This window comes from Cervus canadensis, chromosome 14 (assembly GCF_019320065.1).
Source record: "Cervus canadensis isolate Bull #8, Minnesota chromosome 14, ASM1932006v1, whole genome shotgun sequence".
NCBI classification, from domain to species: Eukaryota; Metazoa; Chordata; class Mammalia; order Artiodactyla; family Cervidae; genus Cervus; species Cervus canadensis.
The window spans coordinates 41514150-41534467 of NC_057399.1; the positions used below are offsets into that span (position 1 = coordinate 41514150).

At 36.9% G+C, this 20318-nt stretch overlaps 1 protein-coding gene across 11 annotated transcripts in view; it reads right to left on the reverse strand.

Moving 5' to 3' along the window:
• The window catches only part of NFIB (nuclear factor I B), a 244228-nt gene that overhangs the window by 72065 nt on the left and 151845 nt on the right, over positions 1 to 20318 (reverse strand). The gene's annotated exons all lie outside the window — the stretch shown is intronic.

Consider the following 20318-nt stretch of genomic DNA (forward strand, 5'->3'; position numbering starts at 1 on the left):
AGAGAAAGGAAAACCACAACCACAATTAGCACCTTGTTGGAATTACTTCAAAGATCTCTGGAAACCACTGTTCTTTAACAAATCCTTCCCTGAGTAAAGAAAAGTGAGTTGCTGTTACCAGCCCTCCCACCTTTGTTCCCTTCCTGAATCACACAAAAGCAGAACCAGTACACAGAGCAAATACTTCACACGGACCTATTTCCGCGCACCTTTAATACACCTCACACAATTTCACTGCTTTCTCACCCTGCTGCCACTCCCTGCTACTCCATTTCAAAAACAGGATCCCTTTTCTGGCAAACAGTGGTGAGGCCCGACCTCCAGGAATGCCTCCTGACCCTTCAGAGACCTCCCCGGGTCAGGAGCCAGAGTAAGTCAAACAGGCTTTGTGGCTGGCCTAGCTCTGCCCAGGACTGGAGATGGGACTCTCATCGACTGTCCTGTCCCCAGGTTCCAACCAAGGAGAAGAAAGTTTAATGGTGGTGAGGAGGGGGAGGACACCTCAAGTAGGAGGAATATGGCTACTCTCCGCTGCCCCAGGGAGAGAGCAAGTGTGAAAATCCTCAGTATTCAAATGCTTCCAGGAAAAAACTAAATTCCAAGAAATGGCAATTTGATCCAATGCTGCAGAACACTCCAGGGCTGACTGAGAGGTTGGATCTAGTGTAGGAAAGAGGCTTGGTGGTTTAGCAACATGGTACACTCACGTCAAAGAACTGGGGTTGGACTCCTGACTACACTTTGCCACCATGGCATCCTGGAATAATTATAATAATTAATAATGAACTTACAGAGATTAATAATAATAATTGTCCTGGAACATTATACTCTTCGTGCCTCAGAGTTTTCATTTATATATTAAAGATAATATCAATAAAATTAGCTACCTTACAGAGTTATGAATAAGTGAGATAAAAATATAAAATGCAGAGTAGGCACAGATTAAACATCACCAATAAATTAGGACTGGCTCGTGGAGGCAACAGTCATGCACACACTGAATTCCAGTCTCAAGGTAACTATAAATAATCATTTAGAAACTTTACCAGAATGAGAGTCACCACCCTACTTTTTAACCATACATAGCATGAAAAGACAGAAAATCATTTAATTAGTACATATACTTCACTGTTGGGAATAAACAGAGGAGCTGTGTGTGTCTGAAGGCTGTCTGAACACTGTTTTATATCCATCCATTCACCTTCTTTAGAAAAAGAATAAAAGAATGAGAAGAAATTATGAGATCTCAGCTGGTGATAAAACTCAGGTCTCATCTTAAATCATTACTTTAAAAAAGATATACATTTTTAAGAGGATAAGAACTAAATGTCCCCACTTAAAGCAGCTCTATTTTAAGAAACGCCTACTTCTTGAGCAATTAATTTTCTGTCAGGTTGAATTCATTTCAGTGATTACTGAGAAACTTTCAGATGGATACCATTGTACAAAGTGCTAAAAGCCATTGAGACAAAAAAGGACATCAACTCCCACTCTGAAGTTGGAGACAAAGACACTTTTAATTTCCTGATAGGTTATCATTATTGTTTTTGTTGTTCTAAAGTATAATAGCTTACACTGTACTTTATGTATAGCAAACATTTTATATGTGACAAATATACTAAACATAGAGACTTTACCTATCAGATGACAGCTCGTGTGCTTCACCAATCAGACAAGGTTATTTGTCTTGACCCATTTGCACTCTGTAAAGACCCACCCGCATGTCATTCTCTGATCAGAAGGCCCTCTATCCACACTCAGCTCTCAGCCTTCCATGTCCTGCTCAACCACCATCCGCGCCATAATCTGCGTCTCCACCCTCCTCTCCCAACCCCTGTGCTAAAAATGATCTCTTTTTCTATATTCACATAGCACCTGGTTTGTACTTACTTTACATCACTTTGTACATTTAAGTTTTCCAAGATAACTGTTTTCAAGTCTTGTGTTTTTTCTTCTTTGGAGGAGTGACTGGGTTCTGTTCATCTCTGTTTCTCCCCTAACAACTAACTCAGAGCCCACATATACACTAACCAGTAAACACTTGCAGAAAAAAACCGTAAAATTCAACTTTTTGAAATATGGTCACAAATGCATACCTTAATAGTTTTATAACAATCAAGATAAAGATAGCTTAAGACTGAAGGATAATTTTACTGATTCTTGTTATTCCCTGGAATTTGTTTGCCTAGGAGTTTATTTAAGTTATTGGGCAGAATGGGAAAGTATAATGATTACAGATTATATCTCTAACTTCTTGTGTAACTAATGTACAACTGTAGGCATTTAGTACAAAACAACTACCAAGGCACTAGGAGTGTTCAAATAGTTCACAAATATTTATAAGTTGACAAATAGGTGAATAAATAGTAAATATTTCCATTTATTTATATAAATTATACCATGTGTACTCTGATGCTGGGAAAGATTGAGGTCAGGAGAAGAAAGGAGTGACAGATTATGAGATGGTTGGATGGCATCACTGACTCAATGGACATGAATTTGAACAAACTCCGGGAGATAGTGAAGGACAGGGAAGCCCGGGGTGCTGCAATCTACGGGGGTCGCAAAGAGGCAGATACGACTTAGTGACTGAACAATGCAGGCTAACATTTCAATATATAGATATTATCTGAAGTTCATTTCCTTATTACTCCAGAGTAGTCAGGACTCTCTTTGCTTCTTAGTCATGCTCTAGTCATATTCATTAAGATGGAGAGATGTGTGGTCCATTAGGAACCAAATCCTAAGGCAGCAAATAGCCACCTTAAGGTAATCCTACCAGGAGGAAGAAAGTAAGACAGTCACACACAGACAAACACAATGACTATCACGTGGAAAAGGGAAGGCAATTCAGAATGTTGCAGGATGCTTCTCCACTCCCTACCCCCAATTCCCCAAGTTCTAAGGAATTTGGATCAACAAGGAAAATAGAAAGAGCTATTTTACTAAAACGGTGAAAGGCATTAGAAGTATGTCCAAACTGCTTTGGCACCCACAAGCAAAAGTGCAACATCATAGGTCCCACTGGGCTCCACTCCTGCATGGGGCATAGCAAGGCAACAATGACACAATGACCTTATGCCGGCCAGGGAAGGGGGTTGGTGGGAATCAGCCAACTGGAAGCCTGGGAGAGACACCTAAAGCAGACAGCTGCCCGCTTCATGCATCTCTGCATGCAGCACAGCCTTTACAGTGGACAGGCATTACGCAAGATGAGGTCGCCTAAAGAAAAGAAACAGTGGATGACACGGTCCTTGGACAGCTAATTGTGCTTGCTCACAAGCATACAAGAGATAGAACTTAAGGACTCTGGCAAAATAACTGGAGAGGATCACGCAGGGGGTCATGAGCCCTGCTATACAGTATAGAAGGTAAGACTCAGCAAAATGCAGGTTCTTGCTGTTAATACAACTCCATCTGTAACCTCCAGGCTGTCGGGGCCTTCTAAAACATGGTTTGCATGTGTTATATAGACCACTGTGAATCTGGAAGAGCTGACACAAAGGCCAAAGATCTTAAAGCAATTTGGAGACATTCATTTAGCAAACTCCCTTTATCTACCAAAGGAAATATGAGCATCTCTGAGATAGAGCAGCTGCTTAATGGTTACAGAGCAATATTACACAACAGCTTATGCCAGGAAGCAAAGAACACTTAGCATTTATGTGATGCTGTATTTACACTACATGTATGCTTTTTAAAAAATAAAATTGAGTAGGAAATAAAGACCTTTGCAAACTGAAAATTCTCAAAGGCAATATCAAATTATATTATTTTACACTTTTTATTTTTCTCTAACAAAAGCAACAATAAATCACTACTCAGAAGTTAATATAGTGTTTAACCTCTTTTACAAACAATAACAGAGTGACACAATGGCATATCTAACTGCTAATATCTCAAATTATAATCAGCACCATTTAAATGTTAAACAACATTTACACAGAAAATCCAAAGGAAGACTGATAATGGCTCATTTTTATGGTCTACTGTGTTCTATTCTTGAAATAAAAAAAAAAAAATCCCACAGAAAGCAGTTATTAAATTCATGAAAGCTGTCTTCGAGTATTTGAAGGACTATTAATGTAGATGGTGGATTAGACTTATTCTGCATAGTCCAGGAACTGTTTTTTTGGCTCAGTAAACAGATTTGTCACCCAATAAGAAAAGTCCTAGAAAGCAATGTGAAACCTTGCAAAGGTAATAATAACCAAGACACGCCAAGCTACAAAACTCTTAGAAAGCATGAGTTCATGCCAACTTTGCAGTTATCCTCAAGCTGTTACCATTTTACAGATGAGGAAACCTGTATCTACAAACATAGGGGGTTTCCCAGTGGATATCAAGACCCCTCCCCCCACTACTGCATTTAAGAATTCTCATTATGGATAGGAAATTGGATAAGAGTGTCTCAAAAGTCCACTGAAACGCTTAGATTCCACTTTTTCTTACATGGCTGTTTTCCTGTTAGTTTCCTTGCGTTGCTCATTTGGAAAAAGAAGAGGACACTGGATATCTCACAGGCAGGCTCCAGCTGTGGGATTCCAATTGCTCACTTCCTTCAACCAAGTGTAAAGATGCCTAAATCCTTTTGCTAACGGCTGCAAAGGGCAAGAACACTAGATTATTTCATACTAGCTCTTTGCTGATCTTCATAAAACTTCAGCTACAAAACCTAACAGACTGGTGATTTTCTGGTAGTGGTGTTGTAAGACAGGGCTCTCTTCATTTTCCTAACTGGTCTGAACTGTCCATGGTTAAGGATGGAAACTATGATTATAAAATAGATACACTAATTATTGCAAAGACAATGAGTGTCTGCACAGAGACTGAACCTCAGCCTAAAGCTAAGGATAACATTTTAGTATTAGTTTAGAATGAACTAATACCTTCAATATGAAATGTAAATCCCTGGTGGTTATTTACATGATCTGGCAGAGAGAAAACTTTTTTGACTTTAACACACTCTGATAGTACTACATTAATATTTTTTTTATGTTTTAGTTTTCCCTTCCAATCCATTAAAACTTTCCTACATATATAATAAACATGTATTTTTATAAAATTGATATAAAATTTAAATAAATGCATATCCTTTTTCTAATTAACATTATATCTTTTCCTTTAGATTAAATAGCATGATTTTTAATGCCTGTAACATATTATACTGCATGGCTGTGTCATACTTTATTTGACCACTCTTCCATTGTTTGGCATTTTAGGTTATTTCCCATTTAAAAAAATATTATAAACAGCACTGCCATTAACATCCTCATACACAAATCTTTGTCAGCAATTCTTGTGATTTTCTTAGGCTGGAGTTCCCAGAAGTGGAATTACTGGGTCAGAGGACATAAACTCTTTTAAAGCTCTTGGTAAAAACTGTCAAGCTACTTTCCATAAAGGTTTTTGCCAATTTATATTCCCTCGGGCAGATCATGAGTGTTTCATGTCACCTCCCTGTTGCCAGAATTACATATTAGTCATATTAATGGGATTTGTTTTAAATTGTGGATAGTTGATAGAGAAAAGATATCATTACATTAATGCTATAATTTTCACTAATTATAATAAGGTAGGATTTTTTCAGAGACATTATTTCTTTGACGAGAACATTCAAATATATGTAAAATAATAAGAGTGCTAGCAGGAATATTTACTCATAAAATTAATGAGAATACTTCTAGAGTTTCACAGTTAATAATAATTTGGCTATTCATTGATGATTGATTCCTTTCTCAGCATTTGACATATTCACTTATTTCTAGTTTTCTCAGAGTTTTTTTTAAGTTTTCTGAACAGAATAGTTGTTATTATTAAATGCCTTTTCGGTCTTAAAGAGATTATCCTTTTTATCCCTTACAGAATTTTTGTTGTTACATATTACTGAATTCTTAAATTAAACTATCTTTGTTGGTTCATGGTACATACCTCTTTTAATTTACTGTTGAATTGGTTTATTAACAGTTTCTTCCAAATCCTCTATATGTAGATGGGATACTTTTGTGGGATTTTTGTATTTTATTTGCTAAGTTTTTATATCAGAGTTATATGTGTGCTTCATAAAACGGTTTGGATGAGTCACTATCATTTATGAAAATAAAATACAAAAAGATGAAAGTCCAGAAAAACTCACTGGCAAAATCATCTCCCCAAAAATCTGTTTCAGCGAAGATTCTTAGACAACTATGAGTATTTCAAGAAATGTATTCCTATTTTCTGGCCTTGAGACAATATTATTATAAATTATTAAAGAAAATAAATTCTTGCAGGTTTTTAAATTTCTTAGCACATATACTTTATGGTTTACTAAGTGGACTATGTTTATTTTTACTGTATTGAAATTATAGTAGAATAAATATTATATATTGTTATAATATACTATAATTAATATAATTATATTAAATTACATTAAACTATACTAATAAGTTAACTCTGCGTCACTTACTATGTAAACTTAAGGAAAGCTAAGCAATTGTTCTATGCCCCCTATTTCTGTTCTCTAAAATACAGGTGATAATCATAGTACCATAAGTCAATATGTATTATTGTAAGTCAAGCTGTATTATTATTTTCAAATAATAACAAAAGAGGTATTTAATTCTAAGAGTAGGGAAAGGGAAGGTAGAATTTTACAGTGAGGAAACAAAATATAATAGGAGCTAATCAAGACAGTCAAAATAAGAATATAAGATGTAAAAATAAATGATTACTATAAAGTAAAATAGGAAGAATAAAATCAAGTATATCAATCATTACAACAAGAGTGAACTGAATTATCCCATAGAGGGCATTAGATTAACTAAAGCAAACAAAATCTAGCTATTTTTAAGGAACATACTTAAAACAAAATGAGAATAAGAACAAAAAGTTGAAAATAAAACAGTAGGCAGAGAATGTAGGCAAATTAAAAAAAAAAAAAAACAAATCAGTGTCAATTAGCAATGGTTAAAGATGCAATTTAAGGTGAATTACAATAAACAGGATAAAGAACATTATTAATGAAGTACATAATTAATGAATAAGATAAATCACATATCTCACATGCACCAAAAATATTCTGGAAAATGAATAAAATGAAAGTCAATAAAATACAAGTAACTTGATAAAAATATAGTGAGAATTCAGAATACATCTCTCTTAGATATGAACATCACTATTAGATAAAGACTCACTTTCTATCATTCAAATACAACTTATACTTTGTTGGTATATCTACAGACATTTTACAAAAATTGATCATGTCCTTTACCAAAAAGAAAACGTTAACAAATTCTTAAAAGCAGAGAATTTTTTCTGACCATCAGGCCATTCTGTCTCATCTCTGACTAATAAAACTAAAAGTGAAAAGAAAAGTGACCATATCTTCTAAACTACATGAAAATTAAGAAAATAAGTAATGAATCAAACAGAAAATCAAAAGAAAAATTGTCAACTATCTAGGAAGCAATGAAGAAAGCAAGACAAAAAATTTTAAAAAAGGAAAATTATTCACCATAGAAAAACAACAAAACAATACAAGAAAAATTATAAAGGGAATTAAAGACAAAAGCTGAAATTAATAATATGGAAAAAAGAGGAATATTTAAAGCAAAAAAGGAAATATGGTTCTTTGAAAAGTCAAGCAAAACAAAAAAAAAATCATTTACAAGCTTCAAGTACAAGAATAGAAGGGAGACATAACCTTAGAAACCAAATGCAGTAAAAGAATTATGAGAGATTAAAACATGCAACTTATTGACTTTGAAACTTAAATGGGCAATTACTTACAAAACTAGAAGTAACCAAAATTCAGCAAGTGGAACCTGAACCAAACAATTTGTACAGTGGTTCCCAAAATTCACTGATCATTGAGGCCCATGGGGTTCTTGAAAAACAATTTGTGCTTGGTATCCACTCCCAGCTATTCTGATTTAATTGGTATGGATGTGTCCCAGACATGCAGATGTTCTAAAAGTTCCCCAGGTGATTCCAATGTGCAACAAAATTTGGGGACCACCATGCTAGTCTCTTGGTATTCAAAATGTGATTCCAGAACCAAATGCATTGGCATAACCTGAGAGCTTATGCAGAAGCTCAGGTTCCACTGAGATGCTTAGAATTGGCAGCTTAATGAGCTCATGTGCACTTTAAAATCTGAAAATCGTAGGACAACATGAAAAAGTATTTTAAAAACCACCTTTAAAAATGGCATCAGGTACAGACGGGTGCACAACTAGAATTGAGCTATCCTTTACCTTGCCTTCAAATCTCAATGCTGTTTACAGTCTCCCAGGCTGTAGAGAATGATGACAACTACCTTATGAAGAAGGCTCTCTCATAACCCTTCATTAGGACAGCAAAGTTTAAATAACTAAACTTGCAATGTCCCTTATCAAAACAAAGCAAGCAAACAACCAACCAAAAATGTTATGCATTTATGCAAACATAGGTTGCAGTTAAATGCAACTTTGAGAATCCTAGATAAAATTGAATGCATTCAATTCATATATTTAAACTGAATATAATACTGTTATCAAAAGAATGATACACTATATTATCATTAGAGTTTATTTCAGAAATGAAGGTAGTTCACTGTCAGGAAATTTATCCATATAATAAAGAAAAAATTAAAAAACAAACAAATGACAACAAGATACAACACATGATTATGTCAATTGAGGCTCAGAATATACTTGACTCCACAAAGAGAAGAAGGCTTCCCTGATAACAAATCTCAGCAGAAAATGAGATAAAAGCAAATGATAAAGACTCTTTGGCAAAAGCCAAAATAAATCATCCTGAAAGGACAAAATCAGTCTGCCATTCTTAGTTATCCAACCTCTTCAAACCTCTTCCTCTTTTCAGTCCTTAAAAATGTAGTCTGTAATAAACCAGTAACAAAAAGGCAAATATTGTATGATTTCACTTAGGTGAGGTATCTAGAGCAGAAAAACTCCTAGAAACAAAGAAGAAGAGAGAAGGGAGAGTTGTTATTTAATGGGTACAGAGCTTCAGTTTTGCAAGATGAAGAAGTTCCAGAGACCAGCTGTCCAAGAAAATGAATAAACTTTACACTACTGAACTTTACACTTAAAATGGTAAATTTTATATGTATTTTACAATTATAAAAAAAAACATGATCTGCAATTTGAGACCCAGATAATTGTTATTGTTGTTGATATTTATATTCAAGAACTGCATTTTACATAGGAAATTATGTCTCTTATTATTACTTGTTTATATTAAGTAATTTAATATTGTAATACTTACAATACTTGGCTTGCATGCTAAGTTGCTTCTGTCGTGTCCAACTCTTTGCAGCCCTATAGACTGTAGCCTGCCAGGCTCCTCTGCCCATTACTTAGACATAAATTTCTGCTTATTATTTTCATTATTATTCTATTGGGCTTCCCTGGTGCCTCAGATGGTAAAGAATCCACCTGCAATTCTTTAGTTACAGGAGTTACAGGATCGTTATAACTATCAGTATATATCCAAGGATTTTCTCTTACTAATTTTTTTTTCTTTTTTGGTGCATCATTTTGTCAACTGCAACAAGTTTTCAAGAAAATTTTTTACAAAGAAAAAAATTTTTCCTTTTCTATTTTTTGAGACAACAAATAATAAAGAATATATTTATATCACCTTTGACTAGAAATAAAACTCCTCAAACATTAAAAGAAATTCGGGTAACTGTTTTTCTCTAATCTCTACAAGATTCTCCTTTCCACTTATGAAATACAAAAACTGCAACAGCATAATATTTAGATATTATTACTATTGGCTGGGTATATCAGCCCTTTTAATCGGCATATTTAGATCATTTTTAGCTCATAAAAGTTTTCTTCATTTGTCCTTGATTCTATTTCTTTCCTAAAAGTTCTGATTTCTTAACAAGAAAACCTAAATTAATGTTTGATTTTCTATTCTTCCATCATAAACCTTTTTCCTAATTTCAACCTCTCTGCTCTTTTCCTTTACTTTTGGAACAAACATCTCAAGTTTGTCCTCTGTATCAGTGATTATTTGCACAATATCAGTTACCTTTTTTATTTTCCAATATAGATTTTAACTGTATGAAAAGTTTTAGATTTCCTGCTAATTTTTCTTAACTCACATGATGTTCTGTTCATTGAAGTGCTTCTTTCATCTGTTCATTTTATGTAAGCCCCTTTTCTAAGGAAATAAAATGTTTCTCTGAAATTTTCTTCTGGTTCTTCATTTTTAAAGGTAGGTTCTTCTGTATATTAATGATAGACCCTTTCCCTTGTTCTTCAGTATTTCTCCAAGGACATAGTTGGTTGTTTACTTATAGGTCACTCAAATTTAGGGTTGTGCTTCAAAAAAAGCATACAGTTTTTTAGATTGAGAGAGAGGGTTGTAGAATTAACATAACTGGATGTGGATTCTTTCATTATCATTTACTAGCTGGATAAATTTGATTAAATTACTTAATATAAACAAGTAATAATAATGATGATAATAATAACAACAGTGGCTACCATTTATTGAGTGTTATATGACAGGTTCTGGCACTTTAAACTCTATATCAGTTCAATTTTCAGGCTTTTTTTTTTTTTAATGACTCTGAATAAATACTTAAATTCTCTACTCCCCATCCCCTGCCTCCAATTCTCATTTGTGAAATGGGAATAAAGATAGTAATGCTGAACTCACAGATTTCAAGCGACTATTAAATAAAATATATGTGTGAAGGTTTGGGGTTTAATAAATGATTATTTGTGATGGCAGTAGTAGTATGAATAACAGTAGAATTTCCAAAACTAATCAATTTCTAGTGACTGCTGGTCCTTCACCTAATGAACCTTTACTATGAAGCGGAGGGCTGTTCTCACCCCACTCTAGATATGGAAGATCCTACCTAGTAGTACATGAAAACCCTCACTTTTCTGTAATGCATGGCTCTGGAAGGACAGATGGGAACAAGTTTACAAAGGGCCTTCCCTGTTGTATTAAGGAGTTAGACTCTAGCACAGAGTGGATAATTTTTGAAGGACTCCTGTTAGGAAAAGTAATCAGACTGCTAGATGCTTTCCTATACTCTTCACTCCCTTTCTATTCCTCATTTCTTAACCCTGTTGTTCTCTGGGCTTATAGTCTTTTAAGTTGATATAGAAAAAATGCTCTGAACCTGTGGTATGGTAATGCAATAGAATCAAACTTAAATGTCTTCAATTTCTCAAAGAATCAAACTTCTATCTTTCATGAATTAAAAGATATGAACAACTTCACTTTTTAGGTTCACTCTAACTACGCTAGTAATGTGGTTATAGGATAAGCCTCCAACATTCTGTCCTTCAGCCTCAGTTTTTGTGTACTTAGAAAAAAACTTTTTAAGGCTTTATATATACTCATGGAAGTTTTAGTGAATTGTGGGATAATCTGAATGAGAAATTAAGCCAGAAGGGTAGACTTTATATTAGATAGCTAATGATCATTATTTTGCTACATGCCTAAAAAGACCTAGCGTGAAGTCTCACTACTCTAAGTTAAAATTCTAGCAGGCTTTTTTTGGTAGAATTTGACAAGTTGATTCTGTTTACATGAAAATAATAGAGGCTGCTGCTGCTAAGTCGCTTCAGTCGTGTCCGACTCTGTGCGACCCTATAGCCAGAAACCCACCAGGCTCCCCCATCCCTGGGATTCTCCAGGCAAGAACACCGGAATGGGTTGCCATTCCCTTCTCCAATGCATGAAAGTGAAAAGTGAAAGGGAAGTTGCTCAGTTGTGTCTGACTCTTAATGACCCCATGGACTGCAGCCCACCAGGCTCCTCCGTCCATGGGATTTTCCAGGCAAGAGTACTGGAGTGGGGTGTCACTGCCTTTTCTGGAGGACATAAAGATAATTTAAAAATCTTATTATAAACTTACAGAAATCAAGAAAACATTTGATATTGGCAAAAGATAGATCAATGAGATAGAGCAGAAACACACATAAATACATGGCTTTGGACATTTGATAAGTATTTATTCTCTTCATTTTCATATACATAGATATATGTATATATAATAGGTAGATATACAATTTATTATATGTCAATTATACCTTAATAAAATATAAATAAATTACCTCTTTAATCTAAAAACAATGGGGTTGAAATTTTTAGAAAGTAGTATTTCCAAAAGAATCACAAATGAATAAGGAATAGTCAATATAGTCAGGAAAATTTTTGAAGATAATGACTCCCATTAGTCCTGCAATTTTCACAACTTCTAGAAAGCTACCTTACCTGCTTACACATTCATGATCATATAAACTCTAGGAACATTTTGATGTTTATACCAAACAAAAGCATGAAATAGCAAATAGACCTTCTCTACAGTTCATTAGATTGGGAGAAGAGAAAAACTGGACCTACTTGAGACTGGTATCCTGAACCAATAATGATATTAGAGCACTACAATTCTCTGTCTGATACATCCCTACAAAATTTACCATCAGACATGCTACACAAGTTAGAAGTTCAAAACATCGGTCAGTCAGTCAGTCATGTCTAGCATGTAGTTTACCTCCAGGGCAGAAGCTCACCATGACTGTCTCTATGAAACACTCTGCTTGTCCTGACTTAGGTCAGATTCTGGGTAATGTAACCTCAAGAACAGGTTAAAATGTGTTTAACCTATCATTGGTCTAAGCCTCTATTGCACAAGCCTTGAACACTGCTGGACATTGTCTCTGTCTAGGGACTGCCTTAGAATACCTGGTTGACAAATGAAATTATACAGTCTTCACTTGAAGGTGTTCAGAATCTACTAAGTAAAAAAGACAAGTGCACCGTGATAAAGGTGCCATTGTTGTAAACTGTACTGCAGAGAGTGTCTGGAGAAGTTTCACTGGCGAAGCATCAAGGGAGCACAGGCAGAAAAACACCGCAAAGACAGAGGAAGGCACATGGTGAATGCAAAGGCTGGGTGCAAGGTCCACGTGGGCAATGGAAGGGCAAGCAGAGGACACGCCATTATGGGCTGCAGTAGATGCCATGGAAAGATTAGGTTTAGCCTAGAGCGGGAACCTTTAACACAGACAGGGGAGGAGAAAGAAAGAATCAGATGCTCACATTCTGAAGAACACCAGGGCTCATTATAGAATGTATCACAGGGACTGAGACCCAAGGCAAAAACACCAGTTACAGAGATTAGGAAAATTATTTTAAAAATCTAGGTGCTCTACTTAAAAGGACAGAGTGTCAATATTTTCTAAAATAACACATTAAGATTCAGCACTTAAAAAATATGTTGCCTTCCTCATCTGTTATAAGAGTAACCCCCTCAATGGTCTTTCCTCATCTCTCTGCTTCTCTCTCTACATGCTCTCTCAAAAATTCATGGATAGTCCTCTATTCACCAGTCAACACTAGGTAAAGCAATGTAACTCATGTGGGTTATTTCCAGATGTCGACTAGGGACATATTAAATGTAAAATAGCAGAATGCTATCTGCTAATATGTCAGCAAATTTGGAAAACTCAGCAGTGGCCACAGGACTGGTAAAGGTCAATCCTTATCTCAATTCCCAAGAAGGGCAGTTCTAAAGAATGTTCAAACCACCAGACAACTGCACTAATCTCCCATGCTGATAAGGTTATGCTCAAAATCCTGCATGGGGGCTTCAGCATTACATGAACTGAGAACTTAAAGATGTCCAAGCTGGGTTTAGAAAAGGCAGAGGAACCAGAGATCAAATTACCAACATTTGCGGGACCATAGAGAAAGCAAAGGAATTCCAGAAAAACATCTACCTTTGTTTCACTGACTATGCTATAGCCTTTGACTATGTGGATCATAACAAACTGTGGAAAACTCTTAAAGAGATGGAAATTCCAGGCCATCTTACCTGTTTCCTGAGAAACTTGTATGCAGGTCAAGAAGTAACAGTTAGAAGTTTGTATGGAACAACTGACTGCTTCAGGATTGAGAAAGGAGCAGGACAAGGCTATTTATTGTCACCGTTTATTTAACTTCCATGCAGAGTACATCATGAGAAATGCTTGGCTGGATGAGTTACAAGCTGAAATCAAGATTTCCAGGAGAAATAGCAACCTCAGATATACAAATGATACTATTATTCTGGCAGAAAGCAAAAAGGAATTAAAGAACCTTTAGATGAGGGTGAAGGAGGGGAGTGAAAAAGTCGGCTCAAAACTCAATATTAAAAAAACTAACACCCCAATGTTCATCGCAGCACTGTTTATAATTGCCAGGACATGGAAGCAACCTAGATGCCCATCAGCAGACGAATGGATAAGGAAGCTGTGGTACATATACACCATGGAATATTACTCAGCCATTAAAAAGAATTCATTTGAATCAGTTCTAATGAGATGGATGAAACTGGAGCCCATTATACAGAGTGAAGTAAGCCAGAAAGATAAACACCAATACAGTATACTAACGCATATATATGGAATTTAAAAAGATGGTAACGATAACCCAATAAGCAAAACAGAAAAGGAAACACAGATGTACAGAACAGACTTTTGGACTCTGTGGGAGAAGGAGAGGGTGGGATGTTCAGAGAGAATAGCACTGAAACAAGTATACTATCAAGGGTGAAACAGATCACCAGCCCAGGTTGGATGCATGAGACAAGTGCTCAGGGCTGGTGCACTGGGATGACCCAGAGGGATGGGATGGGGAGGGAGGCAGGAGGGGGGATCGGGATGGGGAACACATGTAGATCCATGGCTGATTCATGTCAATGTATGGTAAAAACCACTACAATATTGTAAAGTAATTAGCCTCCAACTAATAAAAAAATAAATGAAAAAAAAAAGACAAAAACAAAACAAAAATAAATAAAAAAATAAACTAACATCATGGCACCTGGCCCCATCACTTCATGGCAAATAGAAGGGGAAAAGGTGAAAGCAGTGACAGATTTCCTCTTCTTGGGTTCTAAACTCACTGTGGATGGTGACTGTAGCCATGAAACCAGAAGATGTTGGCAGGAAAGCTATGACAAACTTAGATAGTGTGTTGAAAAACAAAGACATCACTTTGCTGGCAAAGGTCCATATAGTCAAGCCTATGGTCTTTTTAGTATTCACATACAGTTGTGAGAGCTGGACCATAAAGAAGGCAGAGCACCGAAGAATTGATGGTTTCAAACTATGGTGCTGGAGAAAACTCTTGAGAGTTCCTTTGGCAACAGGGAGATCAAACAAATCAATCTTAAGGGAAATCAACTCTGAATACTCATTGGAAGGACTGATGCTGAAGCTGAGGCTCCAATACTTTGGCCACCTGATGCAAACAACCGTCTCATTGGAAAAGACCCTGATGCTGGAAAAGGCTGAAGGCAGAAGGAGAAGAGAGTAACAGAGGATGAGATGGTTCAGTGGCATCACCGATGCAATGGACATGAACTTGGGCAAACTCCGGGAGATGGTGAGGGACAGGGAAGACTAGCATGCTGCAGTCCTTGGGGTAGTAAAGAGCTGAACACAACTTGTCGAGTGACCAACAACAAGCAGAATACTTTATTATGTCCTAATAAAGAGGATCATTTATTCCTTGCTTACTTATTTAGAAAACATTGTTCAGTTTGAAAGAATTCAATTCAGAAAATGACTGCAATCCAAAATACAAAACTTTGAAACTAAAAATCTGCTATACCTACAAAAGTGCCATAAAATAAACAATGGAGCCAGTACATTATGTCACTCATCACTGGCACATGCCAGGGACCTCTATACCTCACCAGAGTAAGGGGCTCTACTGAGACAGAATGAAGCTCAGAGAAATGCGTAATTCATACCATTTGCCATGTGACTTCCTTGTGCCAAACTTCCGTGGGGCCTCTCTCCCTGGATTTCCTGAGATCCCTAACCCCCAGATTACAACACACCCCCCTACCTGAGTCTCTATCATAGCTTTGAGTTCCAGGCCTTTTTCTCCTAATGGCTCATAAATACTTAAAAAAAGACATAAAAATTGCAGCTTTGCTGAGATATAATTCACATACCCTTTTAAAGTATATAATTTAGTAGTTTGCAGTATATGCAGAGTATATCTACCTAATTCCAAGTCATTTTCATCACCTTAAAAGGAAACGCTATACCCATTATCAGTCACGTGCCCATTTCCCTCAATACCTCTAAACCCCTGCCTTTACAGAGTTGTCTATTCCAGACACGTCATATCTGTGGAACCTACGATGCATGTATTTTAAAATATATATCATATCATTGCTTATTTCATGTCATTAACAAGTGTGTGTGATGATTTTAATGATGATAAGATCAAATCTGAAAGTCAAGTGGTTTTTCTGTGTTCTTCCTCCTGACTGCATTGGGGAAATGCATGTACTCAGGTAATGAGTACGAGTGAGGAAGGGGCTGTCTCTATTAGAATCAAGAGTTGGAAATATCTCAGTGTAAACAGGAATGTGTCCCTAATTCTACACATAAGAAAATGAAAGAGTGCAAGGTCCCTGAAGACCAGCACATGAGTTAAAAGACTCAAAAAGATTTGAAAACAGCTTTGAAAAACAAAACCTAATTTTTTTTTTGTTAAATTCATCAACCACTAATGATATTATGTATTGGGTTGGCCAAAAAGTTTGCTCAAGTTTTTCTGTGACACTGTATGGAAAAGCCCAAATGAATTTTTTGGACAACACAATAAAAGCCAATAAGAATCAAATTACCACACAAAAGTATTTGCTTAAGTTACTTGATACCTTGATACTTTTTGATAGCTACAGAAAAAGAAATGAGGTTTTAGTTGATTTGCCTAATAACTTGAAAACACATTCTTCAATCTTATGAGGTAGAAACAGATTAAAATCTAGGGTGTGTGTGTGTGTGTGTGTATATACATACATATATACATATATACATATATACCCATACACACACACACACACACACACACACACACTTAGTATTTTATTCTGCTATCAATATACATGATCCCTTTTCCAAGCATGATGCTCTCATATGCAAGTTGGGGTCCCCTGGGTGCCTTTGTATAGGACGATCCATGCAGCAAGCTTAGCTTCTGCGGAGTTCAGTGATTTTAACTAGCCTGGAGCAAGTCCACTCTCTTTGTGATACTGAACAATCTCAGCTTTCCAGTTGTGAGGAGGAAAATGCTTTGCATTATTAAATTGTAGCCATATGCTGCAAAAGCCGACCTTGTAAATATGGAGAGGGAAAAGAATTTAAATTGAGAGGAAACTTCAGATGCAGGCGGTCATTGTATAATAAAAGGAACCTGAGATACCTGAGTGAAAGGTCCATCACCAAACTGCCAGGGGCAGAAGGCTGAGCCATAACCCAGCCTAGGTGAGTCATGAGGGAGAACGCTTTTCACATGGGGACTCTAGCCCTCCCTGTGGGGAACCTAGACACTCAGCAAAGAAAGTGAAACATACTTTCCAAAATTTGACAAACTGCAACTTATTTAGGTTCAAGGCCTCTTCAGAGTTTTCTAGAAATAGGTGCAGTATAAAGTAAGTGCATGCATGCAAGCTAAGTCGCTTTAGTCGTGTCCAACTCTTTGCAACCCTATGGACTGTAACCCACCAGGCTCCTCTGTCCGTGGGATTCTCCAGGCAAGAATACTGCAGTTGGTTGCCAAGTCCTCCTCCAACAGATCTTCCCAACCCAAGGACTGAACCTGCATCTCTTATGGTCTCCTGCATTGGCAGCCAGGTTCTTTACCACGAATGCCACCCAGGGAAGTACATAAATTAAGTGCCTATATCAATATATTTTCATTTGGACTCTATGTTACCTTATGATGATATTGTTTCATATACCACAAGATCATTCTATGCAATTATAAAGTGAGGTGCTGGGAAAAAAAACAAAAAACAAAAGCTTGAGTAATTAACTATAGCCCAAGAACTAGTTCTTTCTGTCACAGCTTTGCGAAAGGAAAAGTAGTTTTTAGGTTTAAATTACAGTTGTGACTGTGTATCAAGTGGGTCTCCGACCTATACAAACAAATGTAAAGCATATGAACTTCAAAAGAGGGAAGGGAAAACACAATGGAGGCACTGCGGTCCAGCAGCTATACTAACCTGGCCATGAAGCCTCCTCCTTCACCAATGCCCTGATCCCACACCTCAGAAACTCAGCTGACATCTCTCCCCAGGCTCATTCCCACTGAGGCAAGGATTACTCGAGTCCCCTCCATCATTTCCTTACCACCTGCCCACTGCCCTTGGTCTTGGCAACTACAGCTGTTGAAACACTGCCACCAGGGACTCAAGTGTGGTTCTCTCTGTGAATGCCAGGGGACCCAGACTGTCCTGCCAAGTCATCTCAACACAAAGCTTTTTCCTTTCTTTCTCTTCATGGCATACTCACCAATACTTAGACCAAGCCTCGTCAAGGCCAAACTTTTCTCATCATTCACAAAGCAATGTACCATAATAAACTGTATTATCTATCGGGGGTAAGGAAAGGTAAGGACAAAGGTGCCAATAATGCAGCAGAATTACTACTGATTTAAGGTTTTGACCCATAAAAAAATGAGTTAATTTAATTTGCCAATAACTAATTGGGATCTTGGGCAAATCACTTAATCTCTCCGCACTGTTTTCATACGTAAAGTAGAGAATTGAACTAGCCATGGAGAAGCTTCAACAACCTGCTTTTTGGAGTCATGTTTCCAAGCATGTGTCAAACAAATAAATATACTGAATTATAGTAGTAAATCACCCATTTAAAGATGTTAGCAGCTTCAGGGGGTTATAAACAAATATAGATAAAACATAAAGCACCCATCATAATACAGGTAGAGAAGCCCCACTCTGCCTGGGACAATCCAACAAGACATACGGAATGGTGTGGACATAAAGGATGAACAAGAATTTCTAGGGTGGATATGGCAGTCCTGGAAGAGAAAGGGCAAATCACGTGGAGGAAATGGAAAGGAAAGGAATCTGGTATACTTACATTTACAGCATTTAAAGTCATGACCTAGAACATGAGTATATAAGCAGCAAATGGATACGTAGAGGATGAGAAAGGATCCTGAGAGAGAACTTATGGACAGTTCTAGCCAAGGGTGTCTGGGGAGATTCCAGTAGCCCTGGGGAGATAAAGTCTGGCAGAAAAGAAAAGGAATTGAACTTTGAAGTTGTTACCCAGGGGACACAGGGTCCAAAAAGTCCAAAATGTCCAACAAGAAGTTGGGCACTTAAAACATTAGGAGAGAGACCTGTTCCAAAGGCAGGTATCTAAGAAAAATGAAAGGTGAAGGAACTTAAAAGTCACAGTGGGGATTGAAAACATAGAGAACTAAAGACAGAAATCTGTTAATCAGTAACTAAAAGAAAACATTAAGGTTCCTGGATTACCAGGAAAAGGCCCTGTTTTCAAGAGCACAGGCAACAAAAGCAAAAATAAACAAACGAGACTGTATCAAACTAAAAGACTTCTGCACAGTGAAGGAAACAATAGCGAAAAGGCAGGCTATAGAATGAGAGAAAACAATTACAAACCATAGATCTGACAAAGGGTTAATCTCCAAAATATATAAGGAACTCCTACAGCATAAGAGCAAAACAAAACAAAGACGAGGGCTTCCCTGATGCCTCAGACAGTAACGAATCTGTCTGCAATGAAGGAGACCTGGGCTCAATCCCTGGGTAGGGAAGATCCCCAGAAGGCGATGGCTATCCACTCCAGTATTCTTACCTGAAGAATCCCATGAACAGGCATGGCAGGTATAGTCCACAGGGTCACAAAAGAGTCAGACAGAACTGAGCAACTAACTCATACACAGCATAACAGCAAAACAAACAAACAAAAAAGACAACTAATAACCTGATTTAAAATGGGCTAAGGACTTGAATAGCCTTTTATTCAAAGAAGATATACAAATGCCCAACAGGCATATGAAGAAAGGCTCAATATCACTAACTGTTGTGAATTTCAAATCAAAATCAAAATAAGATCTCACTTCACATTCGTCACAATGGTGGCTCAGATGGTAAGAATCTGTCTGCAGTGCAGGAGACCTGGGTTCAATCCTGGGCTGGGAAGATCCCCTGGAGGAAGACATGACAACCCACTCCATTATTCTTGCCTGGAGAATCCCATGGACAGAGGAGCCTGGAGGGCTACAGTCTATGGGGTGGCAAAGAGTCCAACACGACTGAGCGACTAAGCACAACATTATCAAAAAATAAAAATGAGAGTAAGTGCTGTGGAGAATGTGGAAAAACTGGAATCCTTGCACACTGGTGAATGCAAGTGTGAATGCAAAATGGCACAGCCATTATGAAACACAATATAAGTATTCCTCAAAAAATTCAAAGCAGAATTACCATATAATCTAGCAATCCCAGGTCTAGGTAT